The sequence below is a fragment of the Chiloscyllium plagiosum genome, chromosome 32 (genome assembly GCF_004010195.1).
Source record: "Chiloscyllium plagiosum isolate BGI_BamShark_2017 chromosome 32, ASM401019v2, whole genome shotgun sequence".
Classification (NCBI taxonomy): Eukaryota; Metazoa; Chordata; class Chondrichthyes; order Orectolobiformes; family Hemiscylliidae; genus Chiloscyllium; species Chiloscyllium plagiosum.
In genome coordinates, this window is record NC_057741.1 from 25,363,695 (window position 1) to 25,376,526 (window position 12,832).

The 12,832-nt window shown below is 40.6% G+C and overlaps 1 protein-coding gene across 1 annotated transcript in view; it reads right to left on the reverse strand.

The window, feature by feature from the left end:
* Window positions 1-12,832, reverse strand: part of adamtsl7 (ADAMTS-like 7) — a 409,961-nt gene that overhangs the window by 37,859 nt on the left and 359,270 nt on the right. The gene's annotated exons all lie outside the window — the stretch shown is intronic.

Below are 12,832 nucleotides of genomic sequence, written 5' to 3' on the forward strand. Positions count from 1 at the left end.
TATTAACCCTGCCAATGCAAAATCAAATGGTTGAAATAAGTGTAAGGAAGAGACATTTGAGGTTATACTGAGTCTGTGGAAGTGGAATGCACAGTAGACTAATAAACTGTCCAGCTCCCACCATTCCTCCCCACTGCCTGCCCCTCCCCCCCATTCACTAACTAGAGAAAGAGACAACTAGTGGCAAGTGTGAGGTTTGAGAAGATGTGCCCTTCATAGTACCTCAGCAGGGAGGAGGAATTGAATCTGTGCTGTTAGTGATGCACTGCATTATAAATCCAGCCACTACACAAGGCCCTCTCCCATAGAATCCTACTGCATAGAATCAGGCTGTTCAGCCCATCAAGTCCACACTGACCCTCCAAAGAGCATCCTGCCAAGACCCAACCCCCCTACCCTATCCCTGTAATCCTGCATTTCCTACGCTGCACATGGACTTTGGACTGTGGGAGGAAATCAAAGCACTTGGAGGGAATTCATGCAGGCACACGGAAAATGTGGAAACCCCACACAAACAGTTGCCCAAGGGTGGAATTGATCCCAGGTCCCTGGCACTGTGAGACAGCAGTGCTAACCACTGAGCCACCATGCCACCCAATTCAGGCAGCTTCTTGCACAAGAATATCAGATCTTTCACAGCTGACAACTTGAATAAATCTGATCACCTGGTTGAATAGAAACAGAACAAACGTTCCATTACCATCTAAGAAACTGCTGATTATATCTTCATGAAATATCACAGTTTGGAACTTCTAACTATGCTGCTGCTGGGGCCCCTGTAATGTTCCGAATGCTGATGTTCATTCAAACTTGGCTCTGAAGAGGTTAAATCTACAGGATCGTAGGATTGGGAGATATTGGTTAAGTTTCAGACAGAGTACCTGAAACATGCTTCTGTTAATCAAATCATTTCAGGTTTTCGCTGGCTGCTCATATGGATTCCAATTGATGAAGTATTTGAAACCAGCAGCAGTTACTGTTACATTAACATTCAAATTTTGGGGTGAAAATGAGCAAGATGAAGAGAAGCGCACACATTTGGAGAAGCCTTTGTAAAAAAATGTGCAAGGTTAGGGTTTACTCAGTCAGGTTTAAAAAGTTGTGAAATGCTATTGTGTGGGGAGGGGGGGATGGTTAGAATTAAGAGACAAAAATAGAAATTGCTGGAAAATTCAGCAGGTCTAGCAGCAACTCAGGAAAGAAATCAGACTTAACATTTCAGGTCCAGTGACCCTTCCTCAGTTCTGAGGAATGTTAACAGATGAGGAATGTTTGAAAACTGCATTTATATTCGATGGAGTTTAGAAGGATGAGGGGGGATCGAATTGAAACTTATAGAATACTGAATGGCCTGGACAGAGTGGATGTTGGGAAGATGTATCTATTGGTAGGAGAGACTACAAACCAAGGGCACAGCCTTAGAATAATGAGAAGACTTTTTAAAACGAAGACAAAGAGAAGCTTGTTTGGCCAGAGAGTTAGGAATCCATGGAATTCATTGCCACAGAAATCTGTGGAGGCCAGGTCACCTGGTCATTGAGTATATTTAAGACTAAGATAGATAGGTTCTTGAATATCAAGGGGATCAAGGGTTATGGGGAGATTGGGGTTGAGAAACTTATCAGCCATGATTGAATGTCAGAGTAGACTCGTTGGATTGAATGGCCTAATTTCTGCTCCTATGTCCTATGGAAGTTATGTTGAATCACACACCAATCAACTTGGTAAGAGCTAATTGGAGAGCATCTCAGTGAATCTCAGGCCTCGACACTAGTATCTTGGCTGCCAGCCAATCAGAATCTGTCAGCCTCTGGCTCCTGAAGACTGTCAGTTGAGGCCTACTCTTGAGGGAATTCAATGGTAGGAAGGTCAGTTTTTTTCTTTAGCTTCTTGCCAGGCATGAGGGTCAGAGGCAAAGGTAGAGAGTTCCCCCATATGTGTATTGGGGGACAAATGAAGATCCTGCCTCTAACTCAGTGGGCAGATTCACCTTGATTACTTCGTTGGAAACCAGTCACTTTTATTACCTGCTAGGAAGGCAGGTAATTGGAAAATGGCAAATGGAGGCCCTGAAATTGCTGGGCATTGAGAAAGCCCCCAGTGGACCTTCTCACCTAATACTTAGTTAATGATGTGGTGAGAAGGCGACAGGTATCACTCCAGTGCTGACTTACTCAGTTATTTTCTTATTTGTTATGGACAAGACAAGGCAACCCCAACCAAAATGTAGTAAGGAGATAGCTTAGACCCTAACTTATATATTTATTTAAAGGCAAGTAGAAGGTACTATGTTCCACCACTAGCAAAACACACTTTATTCTTACAACACAGTTAAAATACAAATGAAAAGATGAACCTGTATAACTTTAACTCTATTTTAAATACTTAACAAGATAATATACGATTCAACCACTAATCATCAACAGTTCCAATGTAGGCAGCATTCCATAAACACAGCCTTGGCAAGGCAATTCAGCAAAACAATTTTATTCCCATGTGCTGTCTTTCTCCAGTCCAACCGAAAGAAATACTGAAAAAAGTCTGTCTCTTTTATTTCTGCCTAAGTCTTCATTAGCAGCAGAGAGAGAGAGGGAGAGTTCTGTCTTTTAATTCCAGCAGCCACCTAACTCAAAGTCAAACTGAATGCAAAATCTAAACTCCCTTAGTTCTGTGTGAGCCTGACCCTGCCCACTCATACTTAGTTGTCTAAATTTAAAAAAAACCCAGGAGCACTCAAAAGCTGTTTACCATCTGCAGGTCTGAACCAGACATTTCGGAACCACATCTCTCTGCAAGAGAAACAGGACAGAACACCATCTCCATTAAAGGCACAGTACCATCACACATTTTGCCATCTGTATGATGGAGAATGTTGCAGTCTATCTTTCACAGTTCAAATCCTGCAACTAGCGATTGGGTTGCCCACTTTAGATCTATCCCAATTTTTATTTCCATTGTCTTCAATTCCACGGACAGTGTGTCACGCCCAACCAACTTCAGCTGCTTAGTGAAGAGTCACTCGTCTATCTTAAACTGAGGCTGCTTGCGGATTACTGCTCAGCGCTCTACTCTATGCACAACTCCTCAGATACCAAATCATGCAGCGTGCATGCAATAAGATCTGGACAAAAATTCCTGCTTGTGCTGACAAGGGGTAAGCAACACTTCCACAGGTGCCAGCCAATAAGCACTGTCATGGAGCAGACCTAACTCCCTCAAAATATATTGAGAAGATAGCCTAGACCCTAACGTTTATTTTAAAGACAAGTGTAAAGCATTGTGTTGTGTCCCGGATGTAATTTGATTGGTCAAACTGCCACCCTTGATGCAAAACACACTTTATTTATGAACTATAGTTAATAGAGAACAAAATAACTGTTTTAACTGTATATATATCAAAATGCTTAATAAAATCATATATACAAACTACTACTATTTAATGGTTCCAATATAGTAACATTCCATAAACATACCCTTGGCAAAGGCAAATTCAGTAAAATAGATTGTTTCATGTGCAATTCTAGCTTTTAGCTGTAACAGAAGGGGGAAAAATTGCTTCCACATCCAGCAGCTACTGCTACTGAGAAACTAAAACTAAAAATCCTGATTTTGTGGGAGTTCAACTCCAATCATTCAGGCTGCTTCTATTGTTCCAATTTTTAAAACATCAAAAGTCACACAAGCTATTTATTAGATTCAAACAGACAGCTTGGTACTCTGTCTTAAAACCTCTTTTCAAATATAAAGCAGGACAAAATACATCTCTGAAAGTCATAGCATCATCACATCACTAAGAAACAGCTTAACCACCTCCTCATAACAATCAAAGACATTAGCAATACTGCCAAAAGACCTAGCCGAAACATCTTGAGATTCACACTGATAGAAAGTCAACTGGACCAATTTTATAAATAAACCAACATAATATTATTGAAGAGTGCACAATTTAGAAAAAAATGTATTGCAGAAAGTCGCAAAGGCTGCTTTGTTAACATCTGCCAAACCCATGACCTCCAACAGTTGGAAGGACGAAGGCAGCTGATACATGGGAACATTTTCAACTCCTCGTTCCTCACCAAGGTACATATCATCTTTGGATACGTATCAAACAGAAGCCAATATGTACTTCAAAAGGATGACTATACTTGACAAATTTCATTGAATTCTTCGATATGTACAATGCATGATAGATAGGTAAAGTCATCCTGATATCTTTCTTTAGATATAGGGAATGCCTTTGACCAAGTCCCATGTGGGAGATTGTGATTGAAGGTTCAAAGGAAAAGTCCAAGCTAAAACTAGCTTTTCCAGGTGGTTGAAAGTGACTAGTGTTGTCTGCAGGGTTCGGTTCTGAGGCCACTCCTAATTATTGTGTGTATCAGTGATTTGGACACTCTGGGAGTGGAATCAAAATTCAGTGATAGTAACAAAAATTATGGTTAATTCTTTGAAAGACTAAATGAAGCTTCAAAGGGATATCAAATGAGATACAGGAATAGGTTAAAACATGGTTGATGGAATTGAAAGTCAGTAAGGTTCAATTCCTGCCTCAGGCGCCTGACTGTGTGGAGTTTGCACGTTCTCCCCGTGTCTGTGTGGGTTTCCTCCGGGTACTCTGGTTTCCTCCCACAGTCCAAAAACTGTGCAGGTCAGGCGAATTGGCCATGCTAAATTGCCCGTAGTGTTAGGTAAGGGGTAAATGCAGGGGTATGGGTGGGTTGCGCTTCGGCGGGTCGGTGTGGACTTGTTGGGCCGAAGGGCCTGTTTCCACACTGTAATGTAATCTAATCTAAAGTGTGAGGTAAATATTTTGTTTAAAATACAAAGGATAACATCCAATGAAAGAAGGTCAGTGCTGTGGAAATTCTGAGGCAAGTTTAATAGGACAATAACTGCAACATCTCAGGTGTATGAGAGCGTAAAACAAAATGCTTGGTTTTATCATAAGATGTATAACATATTAAAGTTAAGAAGCAATGTCAACTGTAAAGGTAAAGCCACCATCATCTTACTCCCATATTAGAGAGAAACAACTGGTGGTGAGTGTAACCTGAGGATCACTACATCTCAGGTAAGCGGCAAGATTGAGAAAGCAGGACCTTTGTGGTATCCTCAGCTGGTGCGAGAATTGAACCCACGATATTGGTATCACTCTGTTGGAAACAAGCCACCCAGCCGACTGAGGTTATCTATCCCTAACATGATCTGGATGTGCGTTTGCTCACTGAGCTGAATTGTTCATTTTCAGACGTTTCGTCACCATACTAGGAAACATCATCAGTGAGCCTCCAAATGAATCTATTTTAATATGATGCTATCTTAATATGAGAGCAATTTTTGAGAAGATTTGTAGTTCAGGTTGATGATAAGTTTGTAAATTGGCTTGCTAAGCTGGAAGCTTTGTTTTTAGACGTTGGTAGACATCACCCACCTTAAGAAACCAAGACCTATAAATAAAGAGGCGGGACATACCACCAGCACTTCACCAGAGACTCTCACTGATGATGTTACCTGGTCATGGTGACAAAACGTCTGAAAATAAACTTTCCAGCTCAGCGAGCTAACATACATACTTATCTTAATATGATCTAATTTGAAATCCTGTGTGTTGTATTGGGCTCCATAATCAAACAGAGTGATTGGAGTTTTCCAAAAGGCCATGCAAATGCACTAGGATTCTGCCTGATTCAGATCCAACAATTAACTTCAAAAATTGGGACTTACTTATCAGGTTAAATTACTGAGACAAAAAAGTGCTTAAAATTATGCAAGTATAGACCAGAGTAGATAGAAGCTTAACTGTTTCCAATACTTCAGGGGTTTAGACCAAAAATCCATTAAATGTAACAAAACCAAACATTATGAGACTTGAGGATTCACATCCAGATATAGTGATTGAGGGGGACACGATATTAATATCCAAGATTATGGCCAGGCAACAGATGAAGGAAATGATTAAAGGGCTAAATGAGCATCAAATGTGATTGGGAGTAATTTCTAGGTCCAAAAACTGACAAAAACAAGTTGGGCTGAAAGGTTTATTTCTGTAATGCTCCACATTAAGTACCAGTGAACACCACCTCACGACAAGTCTGCTGAGTTTATACCTTCAGCAGACAGCAAAAGTGAAAAAAAATCAGGATAATGACTAAAAGAGGAAGAACAATGTTTGATAATTGCTAAAGTCTGGTTTCTAACTCTGACATTGGTTTAAGTGGAGGAGACGGCCTATGGGGTTAATACTAGACTATTAATACTGGGACCCAGGTTCAAATTCTGCAGGATGGTGGAAATTGAATTTACTTCAAACAAATTCTGGGATTGAGAGTTTAATAACGAATGTCAGGGAAAAACCCATTTGGTTCACTAATGTCATAAGAGTCATAGAGATGTACAGCATGGAAACAGACCCTTTGGTCCAACTTGTCCATGTCAACTAGATACCCCAACCCAATCTACTCCCACCTGCCAGTACCCAGCCCATATTCTTCCAAACCCTTCCTATTCATATACCCATCCAGATGCCTTTTAAATTTTGCAATTGTACCAGCCTCCACCCCATCCTCTGGCAGCTCATTCCACACACACACCACCCTCTGTGTGAAAACGTTACCTCTTAGGTCTCTTTTATATCTTTTCCCCCTCACCCTAAACTTATGCCCTCTAATTCTGGACTTCCCCACCCCAGGGAAGAGACTTTGTCTCTTTATCCTACCCTCATGATTTTATAAACCTCTATAATGTCAACCCTCAGCCTCTGATGCTCCAGGGAAAACAGCCCCAGCCTGTTCAGCCTCTCCCTATAGCTCAAATCTTCCAACCCTGGCAACATCCATATAAATCTTTTCTGAACCCTTTCAAGTTTCACATCATCTCTCTGATAGGAAGGAAGAATTGCACGTAATATTTCAACAGTGGCCTAACCAATGTCCTGTACAGCCACAACATGACCTCCTAACTCCTGTACTCAGTACTCTGACCAATAAAGGAAAGCCTTCTTCACTATCCTATCTACCTGCGACTCTACTTTCAAGGAGCTACGAACCTGCATTCCAAGGTCTCTTTGAACAGCAATACTCCTCAGGATCTTACCATTAAGTGTATAAGTTCTGCTAAGATTTGCTTTCCCAAAATGCAGCACCTCACATTTATCTAAATTAAATTCCATCTGCCACTTCTCAGCCCATTGGCCCATCTGGTCAAGATCCCATTGTAATCTTCGCTGTCCATTACACCTCCAATTTTGGTGCCATCTGCAAACTTACTAACTATACCTCTTATATTCACATCCAAATAATTTATATACGTGATGAAAAGTAGTGTCCTTTAGGGAAGGAAACCAGCCATCCCTTACATGGCCTGTATACCCACAGCAATGTGGTTAACTCTCAACTGCCCTCTGGGCAATGAGAGATAGCTAATAAATGCTGGCCCAGCCAACGACATCCACATCCCATGAATGAATGAAAAATAACTGGAATTTCAAACGCCTCACATTTGGTGCCAGGCTGCTACATTGCTACAAACCATGGAAAACGGATATGCAGTCAATACAAAAACCAGTTACATAGTTTAGATGTTCATGGAATGTGAGGTGAAATTAACAAAACATGAAAATGTTGGGAAAACTGCTGTTAAACATAACACGAGTTTAAATGACAAATGAAGTGTCAGAGAATTAGAAAGGATACTTTTGTTCCGTTTGTACAACAGAACTACTTTGTAAGATCCATATGTGACCCGCTGCAGATCTTTTCCTTTTGGACAAATATTAACCAGCGTTAAATCAAACAGTTTTTTACACTCTGTCTAACAGTTCCTTTCATCTCTTAATTTACCCATTAATTTGAAAGGGATGCAGGCTATTCCCACTGCAGTAATCAGTTAGCCTGGTTTCACAGGCTACAAGACCTCACTACTTTTGGGATGATGTATTCAATTGCTGTTGTTTAGTAAAACTGGAAAAATAAAACATACTCAAAATAAACACAAGAGGATTCTTAATATGAATAGCTAATATGTTATGAGTGATGTTGGACAGAAAAACTGATAACAATGATGATGCCCCATTGGGGTTGTGAGGAGAATATGGTTATTTTGTGAGGAGGGATGCTGGTATAGAGTCTCATTGATTGGGGGCATTGATCTAAGACACTTAGAATCTCTGCTCAGACAGACACTAAACTCCATGTGCCCAGCAGATCTTCATCTGGCAATTCCATAATGCTACACCTCTGCTCATGACATTGTCTGTTTCGGGTACTTGGGAATTGGCTTTTGACTGAAAACATGAAATAAATACCTCATTTTCTAGCTTTTCCATCCTGAGCAAACATAGTTTTGGGATGATCCCTCAATTCCCAATATATTTCCTAACATTCTAACAAGATTGCAACAGATGAGTGAGAAGGATACCAGCAGAAAATCTCTCTTCGTCCAGCTCCAACAACATTCAATAATGCTAAATTGTTTAACCCCATTTAACTGTCATTTTTTTTCTAGCTAATATCACTGTCTCCAGCAGCCTCCAGAAATGTTTATTTGTTCACTGATGAACTTTTCTCACTGTTACACAGCTAGTCCCTTCTTTTTCTAAAAGCTATTCCTTGGCTCAGTGATACTCTGTCCTTGATTTTTTTCAGAGGGGTAATAAACCAGCCTGGGCTCTGATCAGTCTGGTTTGGTGCAAAGATGAAAGGAATTTTGCGAGACATTTTGTTCATATGTAAACAGATAAGACTTCAGGCTAAAGTGGTCATGTTTTAGAAGTGACCTGTATAATGAAAGGGGAGTGGTCAGCTCTCTAGCTGAGCTGAGCTGAGCTGAGCAGTTTAGTTCAATCTTGAACTGGTAAGGAGTTCAACGGTGAGCTGTATGGAAACTCTCTCTCTCTTTCTGCCCTTTAACTTCAACCTGTAAGCATGTGTGCCATTTATACCAGGTTTTAAAGGGAGTTTGCTTATTGGGACTGTTGTGTGTATTCAGAACGGCATAATCAAATCTAGTTGGATAGACTGAGTTCTGTATGGTTGTTAATTCTGTTCTTTGTGTTTCATTGTGTAATTTTGTGAATACATTTTTGTCTGTTTTAAACTCTAGTAGTCAACCTAGTTAGCTTACTCGGAGTAATGTTCACTGTACACTGTACCAGGTCTGGGGCTGCCTGCTTCAGAATGTTTTGAATGGTCTGGCCTAGTCCATATCACTCACTGTAGGCGTTACTGGCCATGCCAGCATTTAACTCACATCTTTCATTGTCCTTGAACCATTGCAGTCCATGAGATGTAGTTACATTCACAGTGTTGTTAGATACAGATTTCCAGATCTTAGGACAAGCAAAGTGAAGAAATGGAGTATCAACTCCAAGATAGGGTTGGGAGCAATTGGAGGGGAATTTGCAACTGGTGCTGTTCCAGTGTGCCTGCTACAATTGCTCTTCAAATAGAAACAGGCTGCAGGTTTGGAAGGTGATGTTGAAGGTAACGTGGTGAAATTCGAGTACATTTTGGAGATGGTATCCAGTACTATCATTCTGTGTCAGTAGAGAAGGGATGTTGATTAAGTGGGCTGCTTCATCTTGGAGAGGATCACGATTCTTGAGTATTGTTGGAGCTGTACCCAACCAGACAAGCAGATGCATGATCTTGCATGGCAGCCAATGCGAGTGGAGAGGAGTATACTTTGGCTGAGATGGGATGAGGGGGATATATGGGGGAGGGTGGGAGGCCAGAATGGAGGAAAGATTACTGGAGGGCCCTTCAATTGGCAATGGGGACCAAGAAAGAGGGCCACTACATGCCTTCACCCAACCTTCCATTGGCTCACAGTTGGCAGGAATAGACCTGCTAGGCTGCATATTGGGTCCTGGCCTCTCCTGCCCCCTGTTAATGTTGAGAAGCGGCAGGATGCAATCCTGAAGTGTCTCAATTGGGCCAGCCCTATGCCTCCCCCGCTGCTTATTAAATGGCAGAAGAATGGGTGGCCTGGCAAGGTGCCCTATATTAGGGATCCATGCATGGGCTCTCTGCCCATGGGTAAAACCCAGCCCAATACTCCTTCACCAATCAAGCACGGTCTTCAAAGATTCTGTAAAGACTTCTGTCAGAATTGGTAAATATACAAAACCCCTATCCCAAATTTAAAACAAAAATAAATCTCTAAGTTGAAAAAGAGCTTTGTACAGTCAGATAGAAAAGGAAGCTGCAATTTCAACCTAGACTGCAAATCACTGGGAATCTTTCCAGTAAATGGAAACAATTTAAACAGCAGTGTTTCAGATCACAGTTATATGGCCATAAATATACAGTATGGAAAATAAATTGTGAAATGCAACATTAGACCTCAAAATGCAAAACATGCAACTATACTAACTAATAGAAGATGGAAAAAAAATAAAGGTTCACTCTGATTCAGAACCAAGCTTTATAAAAACCCCTAAATATATCTGTTCTGAAGGGAAGGAAGATTTTAGTTGTGCTCATTTTGTGCTGAAGTTGATTTTCAGAAGCGAGCCATGGAAAACATGGGAGAGCTGATTTCCACCCTCATTTACTTCTGTTTTAAATCCCAAATGAGGCCAGTGAGCTTCAGCAGGACATACTTCTTGTATAATCGGTGCAGTCTGTTAAAAAAGGTGTGGCACATTTCAGGGCAACATGTCTCCCCTGAAGCGAGGAGTTCTCTCCTCCAATAAGGTACAGATATGTACTACAAATACATTAAGTGGAAAACATTACTTTTAAGTTACAATGGGCTAAGGTGAAAATGATGGGTTATTGTACCACTACACTTCTCATTCACAGAAAATTTCACAATGTCAACCATAACTTCAAATGTAACAGCCATTTGTCGTGGTGCCAAAAAAAATCTAAACCACTCTTAGGATTGAGTGTTTGTGAGCAACACCACTTTCTGAATCATTGACTGACAGGGAACTTTATAGAGACTTTATCGCTAGCCACACAGCAGAAAGCAGAGTAGGATGATTACTTTAAATTGCCCCGGTTTTTACACTTCAGTGAAAGCACCAAGATTTGACAGGTTTACATTTTAACAAGTTGCCTTAAGCAGTTAGCAGGGACATTTCCGTAATACTAGCAGTGTGTTCTTTTTTATGAAATCCATGTTGGGTCCTGATTGTTGTGATGTACTGTTTTGAAAATGCAACTTGTACATATTGTTCACTCGTAGCTGCCAAACAGAATGGCACCAGCAGATGGAGTTGTAACAAGAAGCAGGAAAGAGCATGGAGTGCCTGCATTAATAAAGGATCCATATTGATGTTTGTGCAATATTAAATCCTGGTCAGTCTTTAGGTTCTCAATTCCCAAGACGGTGTCAATGGGACCTGACTGAGATTTTGATGATAGGGCCTAAATAGGAAACGGTAATCACAGAATCATAGCATTGTTACTGAGCAGAAGGAAGCCATTTGGCCCATTGTGCTTGCAACAGTTCTATTATCACGTGCCATTTTCTTGCCTTTCCACCATATCTTTGCACACCATTTCTATCTCAAGAATCATTTAATGTCCTCTTGAATGGTTCAATTGAACCTGCCTTCTCCTACATTTCCAGGCACTGCATTCCAGCTCCTAACACTTGCAGCATGAAAACCTTTTTTCTCACATCACCCATGCTTTGTTCACACAATGCTTTAACTCTATGCCCTCTCATCGTTTCCCCTTTTACAAGCAGGAACAGCTTCTCCCTATCTACTCTGCTCATGATTTTGTAAACCTCTCTCTCTAAACTGAGGTTTCTCATTCCTGGAACCATTCTCGTAAATCGCTTCTGCAGTCTCCCTCATGCGTTCACATTTTTCCTATAATGTGGTACAAACAGTTAAAATGTATTGCCCACAACTGTACACAGTGAGTTACCTGTCAAGACAATTCAGTGTGCAAGGGAATCAAAGTCAGAATTGCCCTGACAATGTAAGTTTAAATACACTCCTTTTGTTTTTTTGGGAGACCAGGAAAAGTTTTTAGATCACTCCTGAGAGGACAGAATGAAGGACAGGTTCTATCACAGGAATGACCTGGAGGCTGATCTTGCACACACAGTTGCTGCCCCCTGCAATACATGATATTGTATCCTTACCATACTAACTAGACATTCAAAATCGCTGGTAAAGCTGTCCCCAGCTCTAAAATACACCAGCCTCTTTTAGTTTATAGTGTGGAATGAATGAGCTTTGACCTGACACCAAGGCTCACCCTCTGAAAACTGGCCCTCTGTTAAATTGGGACACGGTATAGAAATCTACAAGATATAAAGATTAGAATAATTGTTAAGTCAAGACTGGACCTCAACTGCTCAATAAATTCTCTAGTAATCCATCCATGCAGAAAATCACATTTTGTTTAGCTGCAAAATGGAGCTTGACAGAATGAAGCACTTAAGTGCCATGAATAATATAAATGAAGAAGCAAACATGTTAGCAATTGTGGCAAAAAGAGTGATAAATTACAAACTTACTCAGATCCCAGAGATGTAATAAGGCTATTAAAATGGTAGATTATAATTTTCCAACACATTAGAAATTTATGGCACTTAAGTAAAATATTTTAGCAAGTTAGATGCCTCCTATGGTTTCTGGCAAATGAAATTGGATGATCTAAGTTCCAAGTTATGCACGTTCAATACTCCTTATGGGAGGTACAGATGCTTACAGCTTCCCCTTGATTTTACTCCAACTCAAAAATGTGTATCACAAAACCATTCACGTTATATATTAGTATACTGAAGGTGACTCATCAAGGGATGACATAATAGAGAGGCACCTATCCAAAGAGGAACACAATGACAGACTTTCAAAAGTAATTTAAGT